At 36.7% G+C, this 22,130-nt stretch overlaps 1 protein-coding gene across 9 annotated transcripts in view; it reads left to right on the forward strand.

Moving 5' to 3' along the window:
• sd (TEA domain transcription factor 1 homolog scalloped) overlaps positions 1–22,130 on the forward strand; it is a 610,455-nt gene that overhangs the window by 495,551 nt on the left and 92,774 nt on the right. The window contains exon 1 of one of the 9 annotated variants that reach the window (XM_073974458.1): positions 11,343–11,739. The exons of 6 other annotated variants lie outside the window; for them this stretch is intronic. The gene's annotated coding sequence lies outside the window, so the exon portion shown is untranslated. Of the gene's footprint in view, positions 1–11,342; positions 11,749–22,130 lie in introns of those variants that run through there. 2 more of the 9 variants (XM_073974454.1, XM_073974453.1) reach the window with 2 other exon arrangements.

The raw sequence follows: 22,130 nt of genomic DNA on the forward strand, positions 1-22,130 counted from the left end.
CAGTTATTTTCATTTGTTTGAAATTTTTTGATTTTATAAAAAAATTGGAACAGGTAAATGTTAGGTCTTCATTGAACTCTATAATTGCAGGATGCAAAATAAAAGCCTTTGCATGATAATGCAGTTATTAAGAAAATTATCGTTTGATTCCCCATCATTGTTATCCTCAAATCGCGTACGACAATATCAATTAGCGTGATATACTCTTCTGTCCGACGATCCTGATTCTTGCCATAGGATGTATTTTAGAGATTCTTGTGCTGTGTTTGGACTACGTTCCACTTCATATTATAAACGATATTTCGGACAAATAACCCTCCTCTCGGCTAGGTATGCTCACAAACTTTACCCAAACCAAACTCTGTTTTACATGTTAAAAAAAAAAAAACAAGTAAAACAGAGTTAACATTGACGCGGGCGAAATTACCCTCTACCAATAAATACCCTAATAATAATTTGTGGTGGGGAAGTTTTCTGAACAATAGGGACCCCAAATGCTAAATAGTAGCAAATTTCGAACGAAAATATTTTAAAAATAGCTGAAATCGGCTGGTACCGCTATTTGGGGGCCATATCAAAACGTGGACCAATGTCTGAAATTTTTGGTGGAGAAGTTTCGTATTCACTGGGAACCCTATTATAGCTAATTCGATCTGTAAATGTAGCTAAAAAGGTCAAAATACCTGAAATCGGAGGATACAGTTACATGAGGGCTATACCAAAATGTGGACCTATGTCCGTAATTTTTGGTGGAGAAGTCTCGTGATGACTGGGAACACTAATCTACCAAATTATAACTAATTCAGTCTGTAAATGTAGCTATGAAGAACAACATACTTGAAATCGGGGGTTGAATGTTGCTGGCCATCAATGCTCTAGATCGTGAAGATCACTCCTGATGTGTCTGGATGGGGAAGCCTGTTCACTAGATTGTGACAGGGATGGTAACTCCGGTAACATCCAGCAGGTGCTACATCGGCAACATCTTGTTGTGTTGATGTACCCGCAAAATCTTCGTCTCCTCATGAAGATGATCCACTGGTGTCGTGATGTCATGAGGGGTACCCTGTTGCAGTCCTCAGAGCGGCATTCTGACAGATTTGAATATTATTCCACTGTGATGCGCTAACATTTGCATATCACACTGGTGCTGCATAGGTTACCATACACCGGCCAATTATTTTATAAGAGGTCAACAAGGTTTCTTTGTCAGCACCCCAAGTGCTGCTGGCCAGCGACTTGAGAACTTTGTTCCTACTTCTGGTCTACTTGCAAATAGCTTTGAATTGCGCGGGCGACTTAAGAATGCGGTCGATCGTTATGCCCAATTTCTTGGGATAGTTAGTGGTCGGAGTCAGGACACCAACGGCCAACATGTTCAGGAAAACCTCATTTCAACGGTCCAAACGGTGAACAGTTTGGCAGTGGACTTAGCGGCGGATATTTTCATATTCCTTAGATGGAAAATCTGCACTAAGTCAACTATGTAGACATTCAACCTATCACATATGTATGTACATATGTCATCGACGACAGGACCCGAAGCCAAGATCGTACAATCATTCTCGCACATTACGAATTCTACGCCGTCTGCAGCCATTCGACCTTCTAACTCGCTTTCTTCCATGTCCTTTTCGTCCTTTATTTCAAGAACCGCTATAAAAGTACCACAATATGAAATTTTTCAGCTTCGAAATCTTCTACAAAAATGTTGCCCGGAAGATTTTAGGTTGGGTTCTCATGACAGCTAATCGATACTGTCCCGATTTCAAAAAGGACCACAGGAAACGGGACAATATCGATTAGCTGTCAATGAGAACCCAACCTAAAATCTTCTGGGCGACATTTTTGTAGAAGATTTCGAAGCTGAAAATGTCATCTTGTGGTACTTTTATAAAGGACGAAAAGGACATGGATGAAAGCAAGTTAGAAGGTCGAAATGTTCTACGGAAAAAAATCCTCATTAGATTTGACTGAAGACATGTCATCTCAAAGAGAAGCTAACAACAGCGAACAAAGATATAATACTAATTACTGATGGATTACAGGGTCTCCAGCAAAAAATTCCTCACGTCATAACTCATAAGATCGCCTCACGGCGGATCTGACCTTTGGGGTTCTGTATATACTCGTCAAGGGCTTTAACCACAAAAAGGAATATTCCACCCCCCAAAATTTCGGTTCACAGTGTTATCAAACGTTTCAAACGCGGCTAGAGGGAAGTCTTCTCTATGTCCTCCATGCTACCGTTGGGCAACTGGGTAACTTCTTCTCATGATGGGGAGAAGCAGTGTCTCTAGAATCTTTCCTACTGGCGACAAAAGGGAAATCATCCTGTACGATTCACCTCTACTGGCATCCTTTCCTGACTTCAGTAGCGGGACCACCCTGCCAACTTTCCAGTCTTCTGGTGCAATATGGGTGGCTAACGATAAATTAAGGACATTTTTAGAATACTATACCCCGGGTGGTTTATCCAGTTTCCTTAACACTACCATTGAGATTCCGTGTGGGGACCAAACGCTTGGGAAGATTTCGATTTTTGGATGATATGTGAAACATTGCTCATCGTAAATTGTGGTGGTACCTCCTCGCCTTTTACGGCTCTTCCCCCTAACGCTTTTGGGTTCTCTATAAATTGCAGGTTAAATGCCGGAAATTAAATGAAATATAGCGAGCACCGCGTTAAATCAGGGGATCTAGCCACTTTTTCCGCTAATGCTAGACTACTAGCCTCTTGACGAAAAGAGTAAGTTCCCAAACTCTTAGGACTTTAGGGTTCATACGACGAAGCTCATCACTCCCATTTGCCGTCCAGTAGCCTCTGCTGGGAAATTCGGTGTAATTTCGGGTATTCGACCAGCAGGTATGTGGCGAGCGCCAACAGCTGTGATGTTCAAAAAAATGTGTCTCACCTACCCGAGGCAATAGGCATCTCTTTGAAGCGGTGGTTCGCAAATTCTCTGAACCCTTGCCAATCAGCTTTCCTATGGTTCAGAAAAGTACGACAGTCAGAGGTTGTGAAGTCGGGTGGTTGCCAGGACCCGTCATTTATCAGACCACAATGTTGATGTCTGGCTAGCTGTGACAGTCTCCTCCTATCCTCGTAAGAGTGTCTTCGTTAACCAAGCAGCGGAGTTATATATTTGCTCGACCAACGCATTACCTTATTCACAATTGCCTAGGACGGAAAGTCTATGCTCGTAATGAACATCGTAGTTCCCTAGCCCCACAAGATTATTGCCTTCCAAAATCGAAGAAATATCAGGCATATAACGCAGATCACAACTATTCATCTGCGGTATTTACAAATTGAGCAGTCCCGCACTTTACTGCTGCCCTTATAAATTTCAGATATGGGTCACCAGATTCAAGCTTTAGAAAGATATAAGGAAGCAACAACAAATTGTGGAGGTGACGGTCCCATGACTTTATTTGGTGACAACCCTTGTCCTTTCATGTCGCGGTATTAAGCTGTGAATCTGCTACACATAATGGTGTTGCTGTCACAAAGTCTATCAGGCAATATTCTCCTTCGATTAAAGTTTTTTTACTGCCTTCGATTAAAGTTTAAACAATCCTCCCTCTCCTTGCCCTTTGAACTGCACTTAAGCAAAAATTCTGAACTTTTGTGAGGGAAGTAAGGAGGATGAAGTTGTCCGATAGCTTCGAATTTAAGTTAGAGAATAAATATTACGATATGCAAAGAAAGGTTGGACTAATATCACTCACCGCTTATTGCTTTTTTTGTTGGTCACCGTAGAAATTTTTACAGCTTTTGGACAATTATGTCAGTAAGAATGGTCATCCCAACGATAAAAATTGCTGTAAACATGACCAAATGAAGTACCTTCGGTAAAAATTTCAAAACGATCCTTAAACAACAATGAAATTGTACTTTAGCGAAAATTTTGAACTTCGATAGCTTAAAGTCTGAGGGTATAAAATTAAACTCTTTGGGGTCCTAGTACATTACGAGGACCAAAACTGCAGTTTTTCTGCTGAATTGAAGAGTGAGGATAAATTTAGAAAATTACGGTGTGTGACTTGGGATAGCCTTGTATGTAATATTTGTGTCACAGCAACATCTATTATGTGACTCTTTTTACATAAATTGTATGATACTGAGACATTTTTGATAAAACAATATCGACTTCTTATTAATCTTTTACTCATATTAACAATTTGACATTATGCCACTGTTGAACGATTATAAGTAAATGCACTTCGATAAGTGCTTAAACGACCCTTGACACGTTAAATCAAAAAAAATGTTGCTTGTAGGTATATAATATTCCCTAAATCATTAAAAATACATTTTCAATGAAGGTGTAAATAAATGATTTATTATTAAATTTTATCATGTTTACATTAGAAATGTGTCACCTTTAACATAAAATATTTCAGCTCATAATAATTTTAAACTTTAAATTAAATGGGTGCACAATAATGTTTCCCATTTGAGGGAGAACGTGTCATTGACTTAATGGTCTGGCCAATTTTAAAAATAAGAGCTCTAGACAAGAAAGCACACTCTTCCTTAAAATTCAAACACATATTCCATAAAATGTTTTCCATTGAACAACAAAAACATGACCCCAAATTACACTAAAATTTGAAAAATATTCCTCTATTGCTTTAGGGCCTCCTATTTTATCACTAAGTAAAAGTCAAATTAAAACTGTCACCAAATGTCTATTTTTACTACAATCATTAGACCGCCGCCGCCACCGTCAACGACGACATCGGCCATTACAAAGCCATTAAAGCATACGACAATCAGCTGTTTTATTCCGTCATTTAATAAATTTCTCTAGACTTTTGCCCTCATTGTGCTAGATGCGCGACTACGTGTGTATGTATTTGTATATGTGACTGCTGTTTTTATATGTATTTCTTTGTGTCCTGGTCCTTCGTTTCTCTCAATAAAAATTCTTGAAATTCCTAAAATTCCTTTTAATCAGAGACACAAAATGTACATAAAACAAAAAACACGCAACAACAGTTGGCATCAGAACGCAGAGAGAGAGAAAGCGTTTGGAATTTACTCAATAAGATATTCGTTTGCTATTGCTCTCTCAAAATACTTTTACTCTGGCTCATTGTTTTATTTTGTGGTAATACCTCCCCCTACCCATTGCAACAAAATATCACTCAAACTTTTTGATTAGTAGAGTACACCAACGCTGCTTCTAATTCTTCTTTCTCATGATATGCACTCAAATATTCACGCATAGTCTTCTAGCAGACATAACAGAGCCATTGTTTTATTTCGAGGTTTTCTTTTCTCGCATAATCACTCAAATTGTGAGTTCGTGGCGGCTTGTGAGGTGAGGATGCCAACATAAACCTCCCTCATATCAAACAAAATTATCATTAATGTACAATTTCGAGCAGCCCAGTAGAGAGGGAGAAAGAGAGTAAAGAACCACAGAAAAAACGTAAACGAAGAATCATTCAGCACTATTTACTCATAACCACCAGCAAGCAGGGCAAAAACGACCGATTTTTTGTTGTATATTTTCCTTTTACAAACAGGGAAAAAGGGGGCAAACATCCCAACAAGTCCATGTTGCCTCAATGTTGTTTGTAAGTCAGGGATGGGAAACGGAGTCTGCTTTTGTACTTTATTTACGTTAATCTTCGTTAAAAGTGGCGAAAGAAGTGATTCAGAGAATTGTTAGAGTCAAAAGAGAGCGAATAGATCGCAATATTTACCATTGGCAATAAACCCTATGTTGGGCGCCAATATGTTCCACTTGAAGTACAACCTTCGCTATACCCTCTCTACAATTGTTCCCATCACCGATTATTTTTATAAATGGAAAGGCTTTATGTTCTATTTTTTTTTCAAGAAGTCATTGTTTTAGGAATTTCTTGATGTGACCCAGCTTGGTCGCCAATTTGAAGGCCTTGGGCCTCGTACTTTATCCATACATTGTTTGTGTTGATTGAGCTGCATATGGTGTACATGTGTGATATTGACGGTTATATTGGCCCAGGGCAAAGTAAGGTTCTGTCGTACCAAGATGCTGTAATGGTGTACTCCGGTGGGTCGACAATTTTTACAGGTTTAAAATTTCTTCATATTCTCTCTGGGACAACGAACCTGATTTTAACTAACGAGAAATGGCTGCTTCGTTGCGTCATTGCATACGAGTGGCCGGTCATAAGTTTCCGCAAGAAGAACTATTAAAGTCTTCAATGGCAAGAATATATGAAATAATCTCCAATGAAAAACTCCCTTGTGATTCTTCTTCTATGGGAATGGTTCCACGTGTAAAGAAGGGTTTTTAATGTTTTTCAATAAAAGGCGTATTTAAGGCCTTCCTTTTCGATAGGTCTTCTATTGGAAATGTCTTTTAAGAGAGTAAGGCCTTTAATGGGATTTCTGCGGGAAAGCCGTGCTTTCAAAGTTTTTCATATGAATATTTTTTAAAAACCTTCTATTGGAAGGGAGATTGTAAGAGACCCATCAATATGAAGTAGATATTTTATATAAACGCATTTAAAAGGTCATTCCGCGGGAAGACAAACCATTCAACGATGTTCTATAGTTTTGTCCAGGGACATTTTAATATAAAGATTACGTTTAATACAGAGAGAGAAGCATACCGTTTGATAACACTGTGCAACAGAATGGAGGTGAAAGCCTGGGGCACGGAAAATTCCTCTTGGGGACGAAAGACCTTGTTGAGTATATTAAGAACCTCGAAGGACAGATCCGCCGTGAGTCGAACTTCCGCGTTATGGCGTGATGAAGTTTTTGCTAGAGAGCCTGTAAGCCATCAGGAATTAGCGTTATATCTTTGTTCAATGTTGCTTTAACTTATTTTTGAGATGACATGTCTTCAGTCGAATCGAATGAGGATTATTTTCGTGGAGCACTTCGACCTTCTAACTCTCTTCCTTCAATGTCCTTTTCGTACTTTATTTTAAGAGCCGCTATAAAAGTACCACAAGATTACGGTTTTCAGCTTCGAAATGTTCTACAAAAATGTCGCCCAGAAAATGTTAGGGAACAATTCTTTTGAATGGTGGTTTAGTGAAGGACTATAAAATTTCTTCTATAGGAGGAAATCTTGAAAGAATCGTTTATAAGAAGACCTTAGGACCCTCTAAGTATTATTACCCTGTACGTAGATCTTTCGAAGAATTTTTCTCTCAATCACACTAAGCACCCTTATCTTCATGCGCAATACCCAGGCATCGGAACTCTACATTAACATGGGTAATATTATCTGTTTTGTAAAGTGTTATTTTTGTTTGACGAGATGCGGATTTGTCTTCAAACTGCTTACTCAGTCAAAATAGTGTCTGTTGGCAAATACGGTTCTTCTTCTTATGTCGAAGGTGATGTGTGTTTTATGACTGTGAGGAGTTGGACTAAGTCTTTAGCTTAAAATTGTATGTACCAACTTCCACAGTTGGTCTGTTGATGCTTTGCGCGTCGATACTATCAAAGAGGAAGTATTTTCGCCGTCTACGGCCAGACTTTAGCGGATTATACTTCGATTTTTTATACCCTCAGCCTTTAGAAAGGGTATATACACTTTGATACGACCAAAAATATACCTCACCGAAATAACGGTTTTAGACCCCAAGTATGTTTGGACGAAATTCGTTTCAGACAATTTGGAGTCGATTTAGCCATGTCCGTCCGTCTGTCTGTCTGCCTGGCTGGTGGGCACGATAACTCTAGAACGGATCAGCCGATTCGAACCGAATTTTGGGCATCGTAATATTTTGTTCAAACTTAGTTTAAGTTCGAAGATGGACACGGTGCGCCTTAACTAAATTGAAATGAAAGGTGCTTACACCTGGGAAGTTTTTTTGGAAACCGCAAGTCCTATCAAAATGGGGCTAAGAAAAATTTTGTAGCTGTGAAAATTCTCCAGAGGATTGACCATTCTGATTTGCTCCTAGGGTTTATCATTTTTTAGATGTAAGCACCTTTCATTTAAATTTAGTAAAGGCGCACCGTGTGGACCATATCGGTCCACTTCTTCTGGTACCTCCCCCACAAAATTTCAAAATTTTTCTGTAAAGTGGTGTGAACGATAACTCTTGATGGGAGCAATTGATTTGATCAAAACTTTGCACATCGTATTATTCCTTCCAGATATCTTCCGGACTCAAATATAGATTATATCGGTCCACTCCTTCGGGTACCTCCCACACAAAATTCGGATAGAGTGAATTTTAAAAGCACCTCTCGGATCGTGTTAAAATTTTTTCAGTAGGTTGTCCATGCAGCTCCATTTACGACAGTAACATTTTTTTTTTGCGCTAGTCCATAGTTCTTGAGATATTGACATAAAAGCTCCATGAAACCCTGACGGCACCAACCAAAATGGCAAATCCGCAAGATAATTCTCGCAGGGAGTTTCTGATTTGTACAGACTTTGCACATAGTATTATTTCATTCAGTCATTTATCAGCTTAGAATATGGACTATATATGTACGTCCACTCCTTTGGGTACTTCCCACACAAATTTCGGAAAAGGTGAAGTTTAAGAGCTCCTCTCGCATCGTTTTGATTCTTTTTCCAGTAGGCTGTTCTAGCGGCCTCATTTACAACGGTACAATTTTTTCCGGAGTAAGTCAATATTTCCTGAGATAATGGCCCAAAAGCTCCAAAACCCTGTCAGCACATACTAAAATGGCTGTTGTGCAAGATAACCCTAAAACTTGTTCAAAAATTTCTTTCAAACATATGGTATTTTCCAGTACTGCAAGAATCTACTGATTTTTACTATTTTGTTCGATAACATAAAGGAAAAATTGTTATCACTCCAAATTTGGCACCTCTTAGGTCATAATAGCTCAACTCGTAATAGAATTACTTAGAAATTCCAATTTTTTTATCATTCTTGTGTGTGAATGAGCGGCACATTGTAGCTCACTACCTCTAACGGGTGTTAAAGGCAGGTGGGGACATCACGGGGAGTTCACCACTCAATGTCCAAGAGCGACCAATATAAGACCAGGGCTTTGCCATGTTAAAGCCGGTCAGGTCCGTTGATTGGTATCTTACATCACCTATGAAATAATATGATGTTCAAAGTCTGCACCAATCAGAAACTCCCTGCGAGAATTATTTTGCGGATTTGCCATTTTGGGTGTTGCCGTCAGGGTTTCTTGGAACATTTTGCCCAATATTTTAGGAAGTATGGACTAGAGGAAGAAAAAATTGTACCGTCGTAAAGGGAGCCGCATGGACAACTTACCGAAACAAATTTCAAAACGATCCGAGAGGTGCTGTTAAACTTCACTTTATCCGAATTTTGTGTTGGAGGTACCCGAAGGAGTGGACCAATATAGTCCATATTCGAACCCAATCTATATTTGGAAGGAATAATACGATGTGCAAAGTTTGGACAAAATCGTTTGGTCCTTCGATAGTTATCGTTCACACCATTTTACAGACAAATTGTGAACTTTTGTGGGGAAGGTACCCGAAGGAGTGGACTGATAATGTCCATCCACTAAGTTTGGACAAAATATTACGATACCCAAAATTTGGTTCGAATCGGTTGATGCGTTCGAGAGTTATCGTGCGCACCAGCCTGTCAGAAAGCAGACGGACGGACATGGCTAAATCGACTCCAAATTGTTTGAAACGAATTTCGGCTAAACATACTTGGTGTCTAAAACCGTTATTTCGATGAAGCACACTTTTGGCCGTATTAAAGTCCATCAATGTTTTAGTATGTGTTTATGTATCGGTGAAGAAAACAACAACCACATGATGTTTATCGTTTGTTTTTATTCACGTACACAGTAAGTGAAAGAGAGAAGCAAATGCAAAAACAACTCAGTGGGCGCCCTCACTATACTATTTTGGCAAAGAAGCCCGTCTCTGGCCTAAAAGCCAGAGTACACCCTATTCGTTACATCCTATTAAAGACATTCCACGAGAATCAAAGGGATATGGGGTTTATTTTATAAACCCCTCTCGGAACTGGCTGAACATTTTACTACATATTACACATTAAAAAAAGTCAACACCCATATCTCGGAATGTATGGACTTCACCGGGAAAGTTATGTGTATGTCGTTGTCCCATGGACTGTGGTACAAATGTCTACTCGATTCGAGTGGTGCCCATAAACAAAATAAATTTGGTAAAATAAGAAATTTCTAAAACGTCAAGATATATGGACTTCCCCCTGAAAACCTATGTACATACGGTAAAAATGTCAGCCCTATCCGAGAAGGGCCGAAAAACAAGATAGTGATGTTAAATTAAGACATTTCCGAAATGTCAAGAACCATGTCTCAGGAAGCACGTTCTTTCCCCTTGAATGCTGTAACTACCTATGATAGAAATGTCAGCCCAATCAGAGAGGTGCCACTAAATGAGATTTCCAGAAACTGACAGGATGATTTAATCTGTGAAAGTTGCACCCATCCAGGGTAATTTGGTCTTCCATTCTTTCTTATAAATAGAATTTTCAATACTAGATTTTCATATATTCCAAATTCCCAACTCTGATGTAACCAACCACGTAAATTTTTGTTTAGTATACACGTGAGTGCCTTTGTGTGTGCCTGCCTAGTATCATCCACAGAAGCGTAGTAGACACCACAAACATTCATCCCCTACAACTCACGTACAACACTCATAGAACTTTGTTTCTCTGTCTTTTTCTCCACACGTCCGTCCGTCCGTCTTTCGGTCCGTCCGTCCAACATCTAATATTTTGTTGGTTTGTTTGAGTGTGTACAATCTGCCCGGCTTATACAGCCAGCCAACAACAGTTTCTGAATTGTATTCATGCCAAAAACACACAAAAATATAGAAAAACGCATGTCAACGCCGCCGCTAACTCGATTTTTTCGTTATTGTTGTCGTGTAACTTAATAAAATGTTTTTGTTTAAATCGTTGTGTGAAGAAAATATAGAGTGATGGAAATTTGTTTAATGAAATTTAAAAGAAAAAAGTTTATGACAAATTAAAATACAAAATTAAAAGTTTTACAAAAAATATCTTATTCCCCACAATATACCACAAAAATCTAACTACCAAGTGTACTACCTTCAACCTTTGTTTCAAAACTCAGACCAAGAAAAAAAAACAAAACAAGCTAACCTTTTGTAAGCAATCTAGTCTTCGACCAACCAACCAACAACCACCCCTGTGCTAAAGGACAACCAACCAACACCATCATCGTCCTTCCTAACTCACCTTTCCTTTACTTCATCAAACATTACTGAAGACAGCTGCATTCTTAGTTTGTTGTAAAAACGTAACGAATGTTTTAGAAATCGTGTATGTGTGTGTGTGAGTTCGTATAACTCTGTGTGTGTCCTGCCTGTCCAACCACATTAAGGATCATATCAATCGCTGTTTTTTCGTTATTGTGTAGTAATATTCGTGCTTCTGCATTCGTAAAAATAATTGTGCATATGTCGTTCGTTCAACGTCATTTCCATTCCCAGCAGTGGTGGCATCCCTGTTTATAGTTCGTTTTTCTTGTCATTAATTGTAACGATCGTAACCAAACCGTTTGATAATTTAAAAAATACGAAAAGTTCCGATTTAGAAAAGTAAGCAAAGCTTTGAAGTGACTTCCACAGCGAAAAAAAAGCTGTAGAAGAAGAAATATTTTTTGTGTCATTTGTGTTCTGTGAAAATTTTCCAAAATTTTCTTCAAACGAGAAGAACACGGCTCCAAAGTGGCGCCGTTACACAAAAATTTGGATTACCTGGAGGAGTTTAAGGCCTTGGCCGGTAAGTATGGTATGGTCACACAGATTATTTTTATTTATTTTTTTAATTTTTAATTTTAATTAAAGTTCACTATTCGCAAGGAGTTAAGTTCAGGATTTAAAGTGATTCACATAATTTCTTACGGTGTGTGGATTACCTGAATTCAAATACCATTTTCAAATTTATCCAGAGAAGATCACTTCTCCAGTTTTATTGATATCAAGGCGTTATATTGTCCACGGAGTTATTTAAGATATTTAGAGGAGACATGATTTATATAGAACATTTTAGGACTCCTCAGTAAAATTTAGTAAATGGGGGGGGGGATCTGTTTATTAAAGGCTGGAATATTGAAAACAGAGCAGCATTTGATGTACATAATTCACATAATTTCTTACTGAGTTCACTATCTGTTGACAATTAGAATGAAAATATTTAACAGGAAGAGGTCATTTCATCATTTCATTGGATTCAATTAAATTTCATGCCACCGTTGGATCTTTTGATTCATTCTTTCGGAAGTAGGCGATATCATAATAAATCCTCCAGATTTGATTAAGTATGTAGGTACGAAACTCTGTAAAAGAGTATAAATTAACGGTTCATGGACTCAGAAGATACCCGATTGAAGCGGCCATTCTACAAATAGAAATGACAAGAAGCCATAAACACTTCTTCGTGGGAAGGCATCTTCTTCTTTATTTGCCAATTGGTATTCAGATATTAGCGATCACGCTAATATCCGATCATGTTTTTTTTTCATGGGGCTTAAGAATGTTCCATGATGTCTTCATCTGAATTTATCAACATTTTAATACATCTGCTTCAACTGCAATCGATTAGTGGCGCACAACGTTGTTTTCAGAAGCGGTTCCACGGTGCTCTTGAAGCAACTTTAAATGGAAGGTGCTTACACCTGGGAAGTTTTTGCGGATTCTGAAACTACAATGTTCATAGATGAGAAAAATCTAAAAACAAAAAAAAAATCGCCGGAATACTTTTTAAATAAATCGCGACTCAAGGTGACATTTTTTGGGTTTTTTTTTAGGTTTTCACGATTTTGCTTGGAAACCGCAAGTCGTACCGAAATGGAACTAAAGAAAATGTTGTACAATATTAACCTTTATGATAATTTCGTAGGTTTTACCGTTTTTGAGATATAGAAGTTCAAATTGGGACAATGCATTGACTGTATCGCTACGTTATAAAACAATGTCATACGTGGTGCGCCTTAACTAACTTTAAGTGAAACCCGCTTACACCTGGGAAGTTTCTGCGCATTTTCAAACAGCAATGTTCACAGATGAGAAAAATCCAAAAACAAGAAAAAATCGCCGCAGGGATTTTTAAATAAATCGCAGTCAAAATTCACACTTTTAGGTTTATTTTAGGTTTTCGCAATTTTGCTTGGAAACCGCAAGTCCTATAGAAATGAGGCTAAAGAAAATGTTGTAGCTGTAAAAATTCTCTAGAGGATTGACCGTTTTGATTTGTTCCTAGGTTTTACCATTTGTGAAATATATAGATGTTCAGGGCACATTTTTAGCTTTTTTGTTAGGTTTTCACGATATGCTTGAAGACGGTAAGTCTTATCGAAAAAGGCCTATAGAGAATCTTTTAGCTGTAAAACTTCTCTACAAGATCGGCTTTCGTAATTTTTTCCTAGGTTGTACCATTTTCGAGATATGTATATAAGCTTAAGTTGGGAAATTGCAGGCATGACATTGTTTGGCGTTGGCATGATATTGTGGCGCCGTTTTGTTGAAACCAAATGTCGCCGAGGTTACGAGCTTCAATTTTAGACATCAAATAGTCGGTTATCACGGCGCAATAACGGTCGCCATTGACAATGAAGTCCTAAACGGCATCATTTTGAAGAAATAGGGTCCACCGACCCACAAAGCGTTATTTTTTCTGGATCAAGTGGCAGCTCTTGAATCTCCTTCAGTTGTTCTTCTTCCCAAATGTGGTAATTTGGATTCTTTACATACATACCTATAAAACCAGAAATGTGCCTCATCACTGAACAAAATTAGGCTCGCAACACACACTCCCCAACATATCGCGAATTTTCGTAATAAAGTTGAACGATTTGTAAACGTTGTAGAGGCGTAAGCTTTTCCATGATAAAATTTCAAACAGTATTAAACAAAAATAACAAGAACACGTGACACGACTGACGCGTGATCTGTCAATAAAGGCTGTTGAAAAAAGTACCTCTTGTTGGATCACCCGTTACTTTTTAATATTCAAATGAGTTTAAACATTTTTTTAAATGTACAGTGGGTGCTAGCAAGAACAATTTTATTAGTTATTTAATTTTCGTGTCTCCTCTTATTGTGGTATAAAAATATCATCATAGAAATTATTTTGGAAAGAAAGTACTGTACAGTCATGAACTTTGTCGACGAATATTGGTGTTGCCAAGTAAGACTACCAGATAGTTAGTTAAAAAAGTATTCTGTACAGTGCTCTCATGACATACCCAGCAAAAAGTTTGCATCCGCGGATGCAGTTGAATCACTACAAATGTACGGTACATTTGCCGTGGAAGTACACCTTTTCCTACGAATTCACTTATGAATTTTACAAGAGAGCGCGCAGCTAGGTTGCACTCCATTTTGCTTCCACAGCACACAGCTAGGATGCACTCCATTTTCGATCCAAATCACGGCATTTGTTGCAGTGCTTTGGATTGAATTTATATACATTCTTCGGATTGCATTTTTAGTCAGTCTAAAGATGCAATACAAATGCAAGCCATTGCGAAATATCCCAGAATAAATAAAATGGATTTACTATTTGTGTAATACAAGAATACAAAGAACTTTATTATATAAACACAAATTAAAAAAGTTTCCATTAAATTCAATCGCAATTGAGCTAACTTCCTCCGTTCTCTATTTAATCCTAGTTCAGTTTTCGACATGGACTCCAACTCCACTCCATTAAAAATTTCAGTCTCGTAAATTACCGCAAAAATGTTCGCAACTTAAGTTGTTATTTCTTTATTTTATAACAAATTCTTCGACATGTATACTCTCTCGTTTATCTTTTGAAGAAATGTGTAGGGATCAACCAACTGTTTTTTTCTGTAGGGATCAACTGCTTATAAAATGTATCGAACGGACTGCATTTTTCATAACTCTGTTGGAGTACATCGAAAGATGTTGTGAAATCATAACTCAAATTGCACAACTTCCAAAATGTGTTGTTGGTTATGGTCCTTCGACAACTCCGAGCCAAAAGTTCGCATCCGTGGATGCAGTTTAATCAGTACAAGTGTACAGTACATTTGCCGTTGGAGTACATCTTTTCCTATAGATTCACATATGAATTTTACAAGAGAGCGCGCAGCTAGGATGCCCTCCATTTTGCTTCCACAGCACACAGCTAGGATGCACTCCATTTTCGATCCAAATCACGGCATTTGTTGCAGTGCTTTGGATTGAATTTATATGCATTCTTCGGATTGCATTTTTAGTCAGTCTAAAGATGCAATAAAAATGCAAGCCATTGCGAAATATCCCAGAATAAATAAAATGGATTTACTATTTGTGTAATACAAGAATACAAAGAACTTTATTATATAAACACAAATTAAAAAAGTTTCCATTAAATTCAATCGCAATTGAGCTAACTTCCTCCGTTCTCCATTTAATCCAAGCGCATCTGATTTTGCTTAATCATCCTAAAGGTTTTTTATGTTGCCTTCCCATCACTAGTTCAGCTTTCGACATGGACTCCAACTGCACTCCACTCCATTAAAAATTTCGGTCTCGTGAATTACCGGAAAAATGTTCGCAACTTAAGTTGTTATTTCTTTATTTTTTAACAAATTCTTAGAAATGTATACACTCCCTCTTATTTTTAGAATAAACGATTTCGCCAGCGGCGTGTAGGGATCAACCAACTGTTTGTTTTAATAGGGATCTCTAAAGCTACTGCTTATAAATTGTATCCAACGGAGTGCATTTTTCATAACTCCGTGTGGACTGCATCGAAGGATGTTGTAAAATCATAACTCCACATACACAACTTCCAACAATTTTTGCTGGGAAATTAAAAAAGAATTCCGTACAGTGCTCTCGTGACATTTGGTCCATCGACAACTGTTATTTAAAGAAACAAAATGCCTTTTAAAAATTCAATGAAGGATAAGGACTTTGGAACCCCCCTATAACCTTCAATTCATGTAGCAGTAAAAGTCCTGCTAGCTTCAATAGTTTAATTTTTCCAGGGTCGATGTTAGTTTGAATTTTCGGAAACTTCACATTTTGCAGTTTTGATCAAAAATATAAAGCAGACCGATATCTCAAAATTAAGCCTAACGCTTTCGCATGGATGTAAATGAGAGTGTCGTGTTAAAAGAGAGGAAATTGATCCATTCCACAGTTTTGGTGTCCAATCACCAATAAACCTATATAAAAAATATGTATGGATATTTCGATCGTTTCCTGTCAATATTTTAATATTAGGTATCTATTGTGGCGCCCAATGTAAAGTGAAACAAAAACATAAAAACGTACATCAATCATGTTTTTGGAACCGTTTAGAAAATAGAAGTCCATTTAAAGTTACTCTGGTCCAAAAGGTGTTTTTGCACGGAATCATCATAAGAATTTCTAGAATTTCTTACCAGTACTGTACACTCACGAACGATACATTTTACTACTCCACTTCACTGAAATGACAAACCATTGTGTACAGTTCCTTTGCGATATTTTCTACAACATTTGGTCCTTCGATGTCCCTTATATAAAGAAACCAAATTGCTTTTATGGCGTTAATACTTCTATGAACGTTATCAGCAACTTATCACTCACCCTTTCTTCAGCCCAAAAAATCATATGCAATGTTTTGTAAGTTTAAATGTAAGCAAAGATTTTTGCCAACTAAAACTATTTTCTCTTTTGCTTTATAATTATAGTATTTGAGTTTTGTTAAATTCCCCTTTAATTTTCATTTTTTTTATGTGCATAAATTAATAAAGTCATCAATAAAATTAAATATGCCAAGAAATTAACGACAACTACAATTTGCCTGCCTTTCCTAGTCACTTCACTCCCGCCCGATACATGTGGGAAAAATGTGGCAATTTTACACTCGTCCAGTTAAAAAAATCAAACCACAACAACAACAAAAACAACCTAAGAGTACTTGCTGATTAAAATAGACATCCAACTAATTGACCTCTTGCTCCCTCTCGGGAATGAATCACTTTTAACTTTTAATTTGATTCGATTGACCAGGAAAAAAACTCTGCTTGTTTTTTATGCTACGCTCCACCCGCGTTTTGTCTTTTCTTTTTTTTCGCTCAGGTCACTACTGAACTATTAATTACTGAACTTGAACAAAGCCATCAACATACAACAAACAATAGCTGCAGAACAAAAAAAAATAACAACAATACCATTAACTTTGAATTAACCACGAAAGAGTGGTGGCGCAGTGCTACTTGTCGATAACAACAAACACTAGATTATAAGTTAATAGTGTAACATATAATTTTGCCCATATTATATTCATTCTGCAGCAGTTGTAGTTGGCTATTAAAATTGCTGGAATAGTCGCAATGAAAAAAAAAACAAATTCTGAATGTATATTAAGGCTTATGTGAATGCATAATTTATAATGAAGATATAGTTGGGGACCATAGAAGTAGCAAAATTGAAATTTATTGTTTGGATAATATCGAGAAGAAAATAAGTCATTTATCTTTCATGTTAAATTAAGAAAGAAATGTCTGCAAACCTTGAACATTTTAAACATTCCTGACTTCTCCCATACCAATGAGTGTGCCCCGATTAATATTAGCTCATTGATATGGTACCTACTTGTTGATCGACGAGTCCGAACTGCGTGTCTAAAGACACCATTTATAGAGAAGTTTTACATGGCTGTAATACACAGAAAATGTGGCCTACATTACGCTGAGGGGTATTTTTGCCACCATTGAAAATGTGATGTTGTATGGACTGGGAATTGAACCCGAAGAGTCAGGGTACAATGCGGAAGTTGAAATCATTGCGCCTTAGATTCCAAAAATTACCTATTTCTAAGTAGCATTTAACTTGAAGGTTCCCAATTTATGAAATCTGTCTTAATGAATAATCTCTTTAGTTTTCAATATTTAGTGGCGCCCAACGTATTTTTTTCGAGAGACGAGTTTTAATTTATAAATACAAACATTTTTAAACAATAAGAATGATGTACTGTATTGCTATTTTTATTTCCACAAATGTTGATTCTCGTTTTTTTTTTTCACAGTTAATCCACTATAAAATGTAAATTTACTGCGGCAAGTGAATTTTTAATGTTAGAAAATATGAATAAAAAATAGAAATTTAACCCGCACGCAATTAAATACGCATTCCCAATACCACAACCATGCAACAATAAACAGGAAATTTACACATGGTGGCAACAAAATTGCAACAGCACGAACATTCAACCCATAACAATAATTTTGCGGGTAATTTTAGCAAATCGTAAAAAATTGGAAACTTTCTTTTATGATTATTTGAATATTATGACGTTCTAAGAGATTTCCGGTTGTTGTTTTAAATGTAAACATTTACAGTCGTCTGATGAAGAGAATACAAGAAGTGGTCCTTCGACTTGGCGCGTAAGATCTTCCGAATATGTGCTAAGAGTTTATAGTTTGGGTTTTCCGAACAGATTCATAGCGTTCCGGTTAACTTAAAGTTAAAAGTGCTCATTAAATCTCAAAGGGCCTTCTTGGAATTGTGAAAAGTATATTTGTAATGACTCTAAACTGGTTTATTTTGCAAATACATCCAATAGTAAAAGAAAGCATGTAATATGAATTATCTTGGCGCCCAACCTTAAACTGGAAGAGTACAATTTTTTTAAATTTTGGATACTCCTGCACGAAATTACCGGTACCAAGTTGACAAATATTTGTTTCCTTCAAGGACATTGCGGCGCCCAACGATTTTCCATTTGATGAGTCATGCTTTTGTAGATTGTCATGCTTTTGTAGATTGAATAATATCTTCGAAGGTTTAACATTTATTTGAGACTTTTAAAAATTGGAAGATGATCCGTGTCGGTGTTGCGATTAAATATTTAGTTTGGATTAGTGGTCTTGTGGCGCCCAACCATGTTTAATAATATTTATGAAGCTATAATATGACTTCTCGTTTTTGTGACACTCAAATCATTGTGAAACGTTCAACGCCATATCTGTTGCCTCCAAATCGATTGCTTGTTGATTCTATCCATTGTTGGTTTGAATTATATTGTAGTGATATCGATTGTGTTCGATATACACATCTACAGAACCCTGTAGATCCCAATAATCACATCTGTAGATCAATTTAATTATCAATCACTAGATCCCTATAGATCCCAATCATCAGCTGTTTTAATCACCTGTTTAGATCATATGTTATTTATAACAACAAATACTGTTTATATTTACCCCCAGTTTTTGTAACTTATTTTTGTTCGTTCGTCTATATTCGTAATAATTTAGGCATTCATAGCTCAGCCCCCAGATGACATACACATCTAATTTTTCGTATATCCGTTCCATATATCATTAAGGATTCCTCATTTAAAAAGCAGCGCTCTACATTTGCGCTAAAGCGAGTAAATCGATCTACAAAATTTGACAATTCGTGTGAGAAGAATAAAAATTTTTTACAAAAACTGGGGGTTAATGATGATAGAAAATAAGAAAACTGGGATTAAGAAAAAAAGATCAGGAAAATACCGTTATGTATAATATATAAGGACTGAAATTTGTCGAATAAAATCAATCAAGTTTTTACTGCCGACTTTTTTGCGCTCTTAAGTACAAATCAACAAAAACAATAAACATTAGTTGCCTGGGCAGGCCTACACAAAAAGGTTATTTTTTGAATAAGTGTATTGAAACACCACAATATTCGCCTCTGTTTTCTGTTTTTTACTACGATAAAATTGTTTCCTTTACGTTATCGAAAAAAAATAGTAAAAGTTAGTAGATTCTTGCAGTACTTGAACAGATCAATAGTTTTTGAAAGTTCTTAATTGCGCTTAAAAAACATGGTACTTAGTGGTGCTTACTGTTTCTTCTTATTCTTCTCCATTCTTTTGGATTGGATTAGGTACCTAGGGTTTGTCTAATAGTTTTCCCACACTTCAGAATATCCAATGCTAAAAGGGACTTCAACAGTGTTTCAGAGACCATCTTGAATTCGACTGCCTCGTTGAGAAATCATCTGTAGCATATATATGTGTGATAGTGCAGATATTGTAAGGTTCATTGGAATCGATTTTCTATTGGCGCGACTTTTCAGAATCGTTCTTCTTTAAATAAAAATTCCTATCGACATTTTTACATTCAATGAGTTTGGAAAAAGTTCGTTTTCGAACTATTATTAATGTGATTGAATTATCTCTCTGTCTTTTCGATAATTAATAATAAATATTTCCCACGAACATCCTAGAAGGGAAATGGGGAAACTTCTCTGGTAAATATGTATGTTTATTTGGATAGCTCCATGTCAAAATTATAATTAAAACTCTTACGGGTCTAGTGTAAAGCAATGGCGTCCTAATATCTCATAAGAGTACTGTACACTGCTGTGCTGTTAGACTACTAGGGCGTAAAATAACGTATACAGTGTTTCACGGCATTAGGTCCTTCGACATCGATCGATTATTTAACGAAAAAATCCCCTTTAATAATTGAATGAGTTTTTCAAAATTGAAGGTCTTTGGAACCGGAACAAACTTCAACACAACTCATTTTCCTAGGGTATATGTCGTTTTGGATAATCAAAAACTTCCCATTTTAGAGAGGAAATCGATCAATTCCAGACGCTTGAAGTCCAATCTTCTGTGAAAGTCTGTTTAAAATTATTCTGGCCCAAAATTTCTTGTGAAGAAAATCCACATAGGAATTGTTATGGCATTCTTGCATTTCGCAAGAGTACTGTACACTCGGGAGCTTTTTTGAACAATTTAACTATTGAACAGTTCTCTCACGACATTGTCCGCAACATTTGGTCCTTCGACTTCTCTTTATTTTAAGGAAACCTAATCGCTCATAAAATTTCAACGAACTTCTTGCTTTAATTCAATCAATTTAATTTAAAATTCAATAGGGTCCATACCTCCATAAACTTTATTTTAGCTGAGGCTCATTTAGGCACGACGCGGTGTGGGTCATTGCTAGTTTCAATAGTTCAAATCTACTAACCTAGATGATGTCGTTTTAAATAATAGAAAACTCCGCATTTCACTGTTTGGACTAGAGGTACGAGTCATTAACCAACTTAGTGCCACAATTTAGAGAGGAAATCGATCAATTTTAGATGTTTGAAGTCCCTTTCTTCAGTGAAAGTCCGTTTTTAGTTAAACTGGTCCAACAGGTTCTAGTACAAATAAATGTCATAGGAATTGTTATGGAATCCTTGCATTCCGCAAGAGTACTGTACACTCATGAACTTTTTCGATCAATTTAATAGTTAGCCTACTAGAAAGGAAATATTGTTTACAATTCTATCAGAGCTTTGTCCACAACATTTTTTTTTTTTTTTTTTTGGTTCTTCGACATCTCTTTCTCAAGAAAAATCCCATTTAAGCACGTAATTCTTCTTACATTAATTTAATTCACAACTCAGCAGCTTATTATTCAAATTTCCTTTAGTCCAAAGAAAATGAAGCCTACAAATTTTTCGTAAACTGAAATGTAAGCGACAATTAACTTAAAACTTTCTAATAAGCAACTTCTTGACATGCAATATTATCTGAACAACCTAAAGTTTGTGTATTAGCTGAGCCATATTTAGGTATGCTGTGGTGAAGGTCATTGCTAGCGTTAATAGTACATTTTTCTACTGTAGATGTCGTTTTATCTAATATAAAATTCCACAATTTAAAGTTTAAGCCAAAAATATAATGTTTTAATTTGCCTAAAGCTTTCGCTTGGATGTAGCCTTAAGAGAAAATCTTTTCATTCCAGAGATTTTATTATATAAATTATATGACTCAATGTTCAAAAAGTGGGAGTGCTACCATGTCGAAACACACTAAAGATTGGAGAGAAATTTAAGCTTCCCTAGGCATATCTCTGGGTAGAACATTGCCAAATACAATGGTAGATTGCGCTTTCGGAATCTGGTATTTGTCTATTTTGTTTTTCCATGCATTGTTGCAACGGTTAGTGTCTTCGCTAATCTCTGGTACTTTTCTAATCATGGGATGGCCAATTAATTGACAAAGTTCATTGAGTTATTTCGTAGCTACTTAAACGCTGAATCATAGAAACAAGACAAAGTTTACAGAGCCATTCAGGATGTGTCTTCAGTAACATAATTTCTCTAATAGTTGGCGTTTTATACACTTATAAGTTCTGTTATCCGCTTGGATACACCTTTGCAGCTTTTGCGATAACC

The sequence above is a fragment of the Musca autumnalis genome, unplaced genomic scaffold, assembly GCF_047663935.1.
Source record: "Musca autumnalis isolate F117 unplaced genomic scaffold, ASM4766393v1 scaffold_3, whole genome shotgun sequence".
In the NCBI taxonomy this organism is placed as follows: domain Eukaryota; kingdom Metazoa; phylum Arthropoda; class Insecta; order Diptera; family Muscidae; genus Musca; species Musca autumnalis.